The sequence below is a fragment of the Nerophis ophidion genome, linkage group LG07 (assembly GCF_033978795.1).
Source record: "Nerophis ophidion isolate RoL-2023_Sa linkage group LG07, RoL_Noph_v1.0, whole genome shotgun sequence".
Taxonomy (NCBI): domain Eukaryota; kingdom Metazoa; phylum Chordata; class Actinopteri; order Syngnathiformes; family Syngnathidae; genus Nerophis; species Nerophis ophidion.
The window spans coordinates 46,187,584-46,198,186 of record NC_084617.1 but is presented as its reverse complement, the minus strand read 5'-3'; positions in this window follow the sequence as shown (position 1 = coordinate 46,198,186).

Here is a 10,603-nt window from a genome sequence, read left to right as displayed (position 1 = left end):
AATAATAATAATAATAATAATAATAACCAAATTGTGTATAAGTCTACTGTTGTGTCATAGGTGACGAAGTATATAATAATTAATCATTAGTATCAACAAATGGGTTGTACTTGTATAGCGCTTTTCTACCTTCAAGGTACTCAAAGCGCTTTGACACTACTTCCACATTTACCCATTCACACACACATTCACACACTGATGGAGGGAGCTGCCATGCAAGGCGCCAACCAGCACCCATCAGGAGCAAGGGTGAAGTGTCTTGCTCAGGACACAACGGATGTGACGAGGTTGGTACTAGGTGGGATTTGAACCAGGGACCCTGGGGTTGCGCACGGCAACTCTCCCACTGCGCCACGCGTGTTGTTTCCAGCTACTTGGTGCATAACATTGACCGCTGTAACGAGTGGATTTCTGCCATACGGAGTATGATACGGAGGGATCACTGGACTCCTACGGACGGACGGACTATGATACGGAGGGATCACTGGACTCCTACGGACGGACGGACTATGATGCGGAGGGATCACTGGACTCCTACGGACGGACGGACGGAGTATGATACGGAGGGATCACTGGACTCCTACGGACGGACGGACGGAGTATGATACGGAGGGATCACTGGACTCCTACGGACGGACGGACGATGATACGGAGGGATCACTGGACTCCTACGGACGAACGGAGGGAGTATGATACGGAGGGATCACTGGACTCCTACGGACGGACGGACGGAGTATGATACGGAGGGATCACTGGACTCCTACGGACGGACGGACGATGATACGGAGGGATCACTGGACTCCTACGGACGAACGGAGGGAGTATGATACGGAGGGATCACTGGACTCCTACGGACGGACGGACGGAGTATGATACGGAGGGATCACTGGACTCCTACGGACGGACGGACGATGATACGGAGGGATCACTGGACTCCTACGGACGAACGGACGGAGTATGATACGGAGGGATCACTGGACTCCTACGGACGGACGGACGGAAGGACGGAAGGACGGACGGACGGACGGACGGACGGACAGACGGAAGGAAGGTAGGTAGGTAGGTAGGTAGATAGTACTTTATTGATTCCTGCAGGAGAGTTCCTTCAGGAAAATTAAAATTCTAGCAGCAGTGTACAGAGTTGAGATCAATTTAAATAAAAGTAAAAAGTAAATAATGGGGGTTTAAATGGAAACAAAATAGAGAAATATTACAATAAGAATAAAAAACAAAAAGCAACAATGGGAATAAAAATATAACAGTAAAATAAGAATATAACAAGACAAAGTAGGCAGTAGTGACCATGTTATTGTTTTGCATCCCCTGTCATCCTAGTACCCCCCGCCCCCCGCCCCAGAGAGGAGTTGTACAGTCTAATGGCGTGTGGGACAAAGGAGTTGCTGAAAACATTTTGTCCCCGGTTAGATGAACACAGCCAGTAGTGTTAGCTTTTTTTCCAACCTTTTCTGATTAATTATAATAGATGGATTGATTGAAGAATGTATTATAAGTCTACATAGGATCAAGTAGTTTCATGACGGTACAGAATGACTGGTACAAGGTCAACTAAAACGAGTTACGCCAAAGAAAGCATTACAAGCATGTCATGTTTATTAAAAAAAACAGCCACTAATTTAAAAAGCGATCTCGCGAGCAAGAAAGTCAAGAGTCAAGGTGAAACAGAGCAGAGAAATTAACATAACAGGCAGTTAAAGGCCTATCGAAACCCACTACTACCGAATTCGCGCCGAAAAATCCTGCTGAAAACGTCTCGGTATGATGACGCCTGCGCGTGACGTCCCGGATTGTAGAGGACATTTTGTGCCAGCATCGTTCCCAGCTATTAAGTCCTCGGTTTTTATCGAAAAATTCCACAGTATTCTGGACATCTGTGTTGGTTAATCTTTTGCAATTTGTTCAATGAACAATGGAGACATCAAAGAGGAAAGCTGTAGGTGGGAAGCGGTGTATTGCGGCCGGTGTTTCATTGTTTACATTCCCGAAAGATGACAGTCAAGCTTTACTGTGGAACAGAGATGTCAAGCGAACACGGTTGGATTGGACCACACACGCAAAGTACAGTGTTCTCCTTGCCCACTGGGTGTGAGTTTTCCTTGCCCTTATGTGGGTTCTTCTGAGGATGTCGTAGTGGTTTGTGCAGCCCTTTGAGGCACTTGTGATTTAGGGCTATATAAATAAACATTGATTAATTGATTGATTATGCAGCAATCATTTTGAAAAATAAATAACATTTTACCATTCTGTATTCTGAAGGTGATTTATGTCGTGTGCTACTCCAGCATCAATATCAGCAGCGTCCTCCTGACCGTCACCATCAGCGTCGGGTTCAAAGCGGTATGGCTCTATCCCTTGTTGCGGTTGCCCCTGGCCGAGTGGTCCTGCCACCTCCACGGCTGCCACGGCGCCTCTCACAGCATCTTCCCTATCTGAATCGCTCCCACTGCCCTTTATTCCTTCACCCCCCCCAGTCCTTCACTCTCGCTTTCCTCATCCACAAATCTTTCATCCTTGCTCAAATTAATGGGGAAATCGTCGCATTCTCGGTCCGAATCGCTCTTGCTGCTGGTGGCCATGACTGTAAACAATGTTCAGATGTGAGGAGCTCCACAACCCGTGACGTCACGCGCACATCGTCTGCTACTTCCGGTACAGGCAAGGCTTTTTTATTAGCGACCAAAAGTTGCAAACTTTATCGTCGATGTTCTCTACTAAATCTTTTCAGCAAAAATATGGCAATATCGCGTAATGATCAAGTATGACACATAGAATGGACCTGATATCCCCGTTTAAATAAGAAAATCTCATTTCAGTAGGCCATTAATATATGCTACTTTTAAACTTCCATGCAGAGAAGGAAATCACAACTAAGTATTTTTACCAAAACTGTATTTATTAAACAGTTATTAGCAGGTGACTTTTCAAATGACGCTACATATTAGCAGTGATCCTACTTTTGGTAGCAACGCTTTTGCCCCACACTTGACGAATAAAGTTGTCTATTCGACATATTCCCGCTTGAAGCCGAACCAGCGCCAGACGATGGACCCCCTGCTGTTTTTCTTGGGAATTATTTCTTCCTTCATTTGTACCTTCTTTCTCTCGTATTACCACTCTCACAGCTCCGCTAGCATCCCAGCTAACGTTACCCAGTCTGCTACCTCTCTGCTGGGCGAGGGTGTATAGGTATGAGACGTATGACGTGACAGTATGTGACGTGTGCAAGAAGGTGTGCATGCTGTCTGTGAGAAGGAGACACAAGAAGGAGTGAGAAGAGCCTGTAGTGCAGTGGTTCTTAACCTGGGTTCGATCGAACCCTAGGGGTTCGGTGAGTCGGGCTCAGGGGTTCGGCGGAGGTCAAGACAGACCCGACTCCCCGTGTAAATAAAAACTTCTCCCTATCGGCGTATTACGGATACGGCAACGGCAGAAGTCACACTGATTTGCAGGTGTGTCATTTGTTGTGAGTTATGCACTGTGTTGGTTTTGTTCTTTGAACAAGGTGATGTTCATGCACGGTTCATTTTGTGGACCAGTCTTTTTGGTCTTTTTTTTCCCTTTTACTGTTGTTGGTTTTTCCCCCAAGAACATGTTGTGGTCTCCTAATGTAAGACTATATAATAATAATAATAATAATAATAATAATAATGTTATAATTATTAATAATAATAATAACAATACAAATAATAATAATAATAATAATAATAATAACCAAGTTGTGTCTAAGTTTAGTGTTGTGTCATAGGTGACACATTATATCATAATTATTCATGAGTATCAACATATCAGCTTTTTTTTCATTATGTTACGTCTTTTTTTTACTGTTGTTAGGTATTTTCCTGACAACATGTTGTGGTCCCCTAATTTAAAACTATAATGATAATAATAATATTAATAATAATAATTATAATAATAACAATAACATATGAATAATAATAATAATAATAACCAAATCTTGTCAAACATTCTGCATACTGTATGGCAGAAATAATGATGTTCAGTTTTACATTTGAAAGTGTTTATTATTGTTGTAATTTTCCAAATAAATTAATATGTAAGTTAATAGTATTATTTTGTTTGTTTACTTTTTTAAATGATCTTAACTCTATCTAACTTTGAATTTCATGTTATGTTTATTTCGAGAGCTTCTAATATTAGTGGTGACAAAACTGAAAAGTCAAAGTATGCAGGGGAGCATTTTTATTTAGATTTTTTTTTCGTAAAAAAAAAAAAAAGAAGCTGAAAACAGACGGTATGTGTATTTAAAAACTAAATTGTGTCAACAATTTCCCTTGTGGATCAATTAAGTTTGTCTAAGTCTAAGTGTAAGTCTAAGTCTGCTGCAATGTTTATGGATTCAACAAAAAGCATTTGACACAATAAACCATAGCATCTTAATAAACAAATTAGAACAGAAGCTACTTAACCAACAGGAAGCAATACGTGAAGATAGGCGAACACACTTCCACATAGCTGAATATGTCTTGTGGCGTACCTCAGGGGTCAATACTCAGACCCAAATTGTTCAATCTCTATATAAATGACATTTGTAAAGTAACAAAGGACTTAAAGCTAGTATTATTTGCCGATGATAGAACTACTCACAGAACGTAATACACATAATAACAGAAGAAATGAACAAATTAAAAGAAATTAACAAACTAAAAAGATGGTTTGACAAAAACAGACTATCTTTGAATCTCAGTAAGACTAAAACAATGCTATTTGGTAACAGTAGAAGAGAAAGTCAAACACAAATACAGATATAATAGATGATAAAATGAATTGAAAATCTCTCGTAAAAATATAAAACATAAAGTAGCAAGAAACACATCAATAATGAATAAAGCAAATACGTTTGAGACCAAAAATCACTTCATATTCTTTACTGCTCACTAGTGTTACCATATCTGAGTTATTGTGCAGAAATATGGGGAAACAACTACAAATGTGCGCTTCATTCACTAACTGTGTTTAAAAAAATATCAGGTAGAATAATACATAATGTTGGATATAGAGAACATACAAACCCTTTATTTGTTAAATCACAATTATTGAAATTCAACAATTTGGTGAATTTGCAAACAGCTAAAATGATGTACAAAGCAAACTATAACCCATTATCCAAGAATGTACAAAAATTCTTCTCAACAAAAGAGGAGAAATATAGCCTCAGTAAAAAGATCTAATTTAAAACATGTGTATGCTCATACAACACTTAAAACCTTTAGTATATCTGTAAGTGGAATTAAATTATGGAATGGACTAATCAAATAAATCAAAGAAAGCACCAATATGATTCAGTTTAAGAGACTGTTCAAACTACAAGTGTTCACAAAGTACACAGAACATCTTGAACCCTGGGCAGCTCGGTAGAACAGGGGTTAGTGCATGTGCCTCACAATACTACTAGCAGCTCCACAACAGCTAAACACACAACCCAGACTCAAATAATAAGTGTTCTTAGTTGAACAATATTGCAGTCTAAAACACAAAATGTTTCAATATAAAGAAGTATCAAATAATTATAGTTGCTTATTACTTACACATACAAAGTCTCGATGTCACATGTTAATGTCACATGGATCTTACAACCGGGGAGTATTTACTATCCACAAAACGGTCCTCCGACCCGTTACTCTTTTAGGGGAGATCAATTCCCTAGGGCGGGTCACACCCAACTATTTGCCCACTCGTCAGTGAAGCAGCCCGTCACAGTAATCTTGACACTATGCCGTGAGTTGACCACTTATTTACAACTTTTATGTAATGGCGGACAAGGCAAAAATAAAATGCAACCAATCTATCAAAATCACCACTATGTCTCTGGGATACAAAACAATGTTTGACTTACAAGACCTCTGGACAGACTCCTAATGCAGATTTTAGAAAAAGGCTCTGCTTACTTTGATTTATGTGTTGGCCAAGTGAGTCTGTCCGGAAGATTGCAAGAGAAGTCCAATTCTCAGCGTGTCATCCTGGACAAAAGCCCCCAATTGTTGTGTTTTGACCCGGTCTTCTTCCGGTCACCCCCCAGATTTGTTAGATGACACATAAGCTGGTTATAAATGAATCCCAGGCAGAGTTGCTCATTTTGATATTTTATTACCAAAGCTTTGGGAGACCAATCTAGATACAACAACCTTTCAATCGCATTGCCCAAATTGATCTGACTCTACTACGGAAGTTTTCCCCTCTTTGTCCCTCTCACCTGCCCCCCTTTTTCTCCTCTCCCCCTTCTCCTTGGAGGGCCAAAGAAACTAAAAGACTGGCACCTTCAACTTAATGGAAAAGAAGACCACTTCCTGGCTAAGGCAACACACATCTTGTATTTGCAACTGCCTATAAAGTTTACTATGTAATATTTTAAAATGAGACACATAAGTGTGATAAAGCAAGAAAACAATTGGACAGCACAGCTAAGTGCTAAATGTTAAATGAAAACTACAAAACTCCCAAGGGAATTTTGATGTGCCTGCTATCTGTGTTTACCTCTGGCCTGGGGTTGATTGAAGCTAAAACGCTTGCATAAAATGTTAGCATCTTAAAGTTAGACTGCTAACATTAGACTGTTATGATAGGAACAGTTATAATTGCTGGATATAGACATGTCTCAAAACCCAGGAATTTTAGGTTTAAGTGAACAAAATGAGCTAAAATGCTAGCATATAATATTAACATGCTAATGTTAGCATTTTAACTTAGGAAAAGTTAGCACTCTTCTAAAATGGTGCCAAATATCAAAAGTCATTATATTTAGGTTTAAATGAATACAATTAGTTAAAATGCTAGCATATAATGATGTGAGCATGCTAAGTTTAGCATGATGACATAGGAAAAGTTAGCAGGCTTCTAAGCTAATGGGGACGGTGGGGGTGGTGTGGTGCAGTTAGGAGAGTAGCCGTCCCAGCAACCTGAGGGTTCCGGGGTCAATCCCCACCTTCTACCAACTTCGTCATGCCTGTTGTGTCCTTGAGCAAGACACTTCACCCTTGCTACTGATGTGTCGTGGTTAGCGCCTTGCATGGCAGCTCCCGCCATAAGTGTGTGAAGGTGTGTGAATGTGGAAATAGTGTCAAAGCGCTTTGAGTACCTTGAAGGTAGAAAAACGCTATACAAGTAAAACCCCTTTAGCCTTTTACCTTTACAAATAGATTTAGTTAAAATGTTAGCATGTAATGTGAGCATGCTAGAGGTTAGCATGATGACATAGGAAAAGTTAGCAGGTTTCTAAGCTGCTGCCAAGTATAATAATCCATTAATATTAGGTTTATACAAATAAAAATAGCAACAATGTTATCAGAAAATATTAGCAGGTTACTGTCAGCATGCTAATATAGGAGAAGTTAAGTTTTACGTTTTACAATTAACATTTTTTGACACAATGAAACACACAGAAAAGTAACAAAAAATTGGTACTGTTGAGTACCAGTATCGATTCTTTGGTATTGTATCAATTCAAATATGAAAAATACCCATTCTTAAGGCCGTTAGAACGTAATTTATGCTTGCACAAGTGTTTTTTCTGGTTGAATGACATACATGGAAATGTTTTGTGTTACTTTACATCAGGGGTGTCTTAAAATCATTTTCGATTGGGGGCCACAAGGAGAAAAATCTACTCCCAAGTGGGCTGAACTGGTAAAATCACGGCACGTTAACTTAAAAATAAAAACAAATTCAGTTTGTTTTCTTTGTTTGAAAACAGAACAAGCACAGTCTGAAATTGTACAAATCATAATGTTGTTTTGTTTTTTACACATACATGTTGCAATTAATAGTATTCTATCTTAAGTTATGGTTATTTATATTTTCTGAATAAATGATGTGATAATGTTCATCAGTTAACTCATTGGCGTCAATTTTCTTATCAAGATAAAAAATTTATATCAAACTCAAATTACAGTATGTTATTTATGTAGTTTAATCATTTTCCTCGACTGGTGTACTAACATCATATGGTTTATTTTGTACTTATGTAGCATCATCTATAAAGATACAACTAATTGCTATTGCGACATCCAGTGGACACATTTAGAACAGCAGTTTCTTTTTTTCAAAAATCCATCCATCCATCCATTTCCTACCGCTTTGGAGCCTATCTCAGCTGTATTCGGGCGGAAGGCGATGTACACCCTGGACAAGAACCCACCTCATCACAGGGCCAACACAGATAGACAGAAAACATTCACACTCACATTCACACACTAGGGCCAATTTAGTGTTGCCAATCAACCTATCCCCAGGTGCATGTCTTTGGAGGTGGGAGGACGCCGTAGTACCCGGAAGGAACCCACGCAGTCACGGGGAGAACATGCAATTTCCACACAGAAAAATCCAGAGCCCGTGCTGTCCTTAGTAAAACATTTCTGGTTAATTTTTATACTCAGCAAACTCATTCCGCTGGCCCTACAAAACCTGTTCGCAGGCCCAATTTGGCCCTCGAGCTGTACGTTTGACACCCATGCTTTCCATGCATATGCGCGGCAAATATACAGTATATGGTATATGCCTTTGACCATTTTCCCGTGCTGTTTTAGCTAACTTCAATTCAGAAAACATTAACTCGATGTTTATTTCCTGCGGTTGCCATGGAGATCGTAACCCTGCCAATGTGGCGAGTGCATAGACAACAGGGGGGTTCATAGAGCCAGGGCGACGGGGGGCAAACATAGCGGTTGTGGAAGAAAGTTGTCCATGCACGCCAGCAAGGAAAGCAAGAAAACGTGGGCACGGGTCAGTCTGATCGAGGTAATTCAACAATGCAAACCTTTAAACTGTGTTGCAGAAGAAAAGTACATCTAGTTCTCTGGATGTTCACAACTCCAGTGTTGTATTAACCTGAGTTCTGTCATTTCTTGATTTCTTTGGACCTCAGACCAGCAGAGACTGAATCCACAGGGCCGTTGTTGGTTGCAGCTTTTGCTAATTGATCTCCAATCAATTCCGCACAATTAACAGGATTCTTAAGGATTAATTAGCCTTCTAATCCCTTTGCGGACATGCCTTATTTCAACAGTTCTGACTAATTAATTGTAGGCGATATTCTAGAATAGTCGATATGAATTTTTTCTTTTTTAATTGATGGTTAGGACTTAAATGACAGCTGACAGAGGGTGCCTATTCGGACATGTGTTTGTATGTGTTCTTCTGTTTGTGCAAAGAGGGAGGGCGCTGTGGTCAAGTCCAGCCTTTATTAAGATTAATGAACAGCTTGACATTTTTAGTCCTCTGTCTCAATCGATAATTTTAATACTTGCAAGAGCCAATGGGGATGTCGGCGGGCGAAACACACACCGCGGCCACACGGTGAATGTTAAATGTCCGAGGGGTAATCAATGCCAAGAAATTAGCTATTGATCTCTTATAGTTTTGTAATGGGTTATCTATTGGTTTGCTCTTTCGGAAAATTCCAATATCAGTCGGATGGAATGGTGTCGGTTATATTGCTGTGGGGTTGGTGTGTGTTCATGCACTGTTTTGTGTGTGTGTGTGTGTGTGTGTGCAGGGTCACAATCTAATTAGGGCAGAAATAAACACGTTTAGAAGAATTTGTATCACATTCATGGTTTATTACTAATTCGGCTTCAGGTGAACTCAATGCTAATGACAAGAACAATATTGGTTCTTTATCATGTCAACAACTAACCAGCGCATGTTCACTGCATCCAGATTGGTTTAACTGACAATGGATCTGCTGTGCTGGGGCAATGGAGAGCTGGGCCAGAGCGGGCATGGCAGACCAAGTGACGTCACCCCAGAGGACTCCCGCCTCGGCGAGTTCCCAGAAGGAGGGCTGGGCAGGGTGAAGATGATGGCATGTGGGTCTACCCACTCCGTGGTGGTCACAGGTAGAGTTCCCTTACTTACTTACGTATTACAAGTGCGGCCCTACTCTAAAAATGCCATTAAATACTAAACAAACAAAAAAACCCTTCAAAAAACATTAAAAGTGGAATAAACAAGCAAACAGGTGAAATGTAACGAGAAAAAATTGCAGTGTTGACTCTAATAATGCAATTCTGCTATGCAGGCTGTTTTTTTCTTTAAACCTGTCTTTGCTCAAAAAATAACACCACATCAAAATCAATGTTGTTATTAATTACTTCATTTTAAATATTCCACTTAGAAATATTTGTTGGCAAAAATATTGCTAATTTGTGTGTTTGCCATATAAAGATTAAGTTTTATGACAAAAACAGCATAAAACAAACAAACAAACAAACAAACAAACAAACAAATATAAAAGCATAATAAAAACATATAATTGAAGGATAAATCTAAAGTTGATTGAGAGCAGGCAATTACTTTAACTCGGGGGGCCAAATTTAGAGAAAACAAAATGTGCCTGGAACTCTAACACAAACACTAATACAAAACCTCACAAAAATGTCTGATTGAATGCTAAAAACGTTATGAAAAACCGCCTTAAAAACACAGAATGGAAGAATACATTTTTTACTGAATGAGACACCCAGAATGTACATGAAAATAAAGAATGTTGGATTTACAATATTAACTATGAACAATAAAACACTGAATATTGACAACATATGAACGTCACACCCCCCCTCGAACGACATAT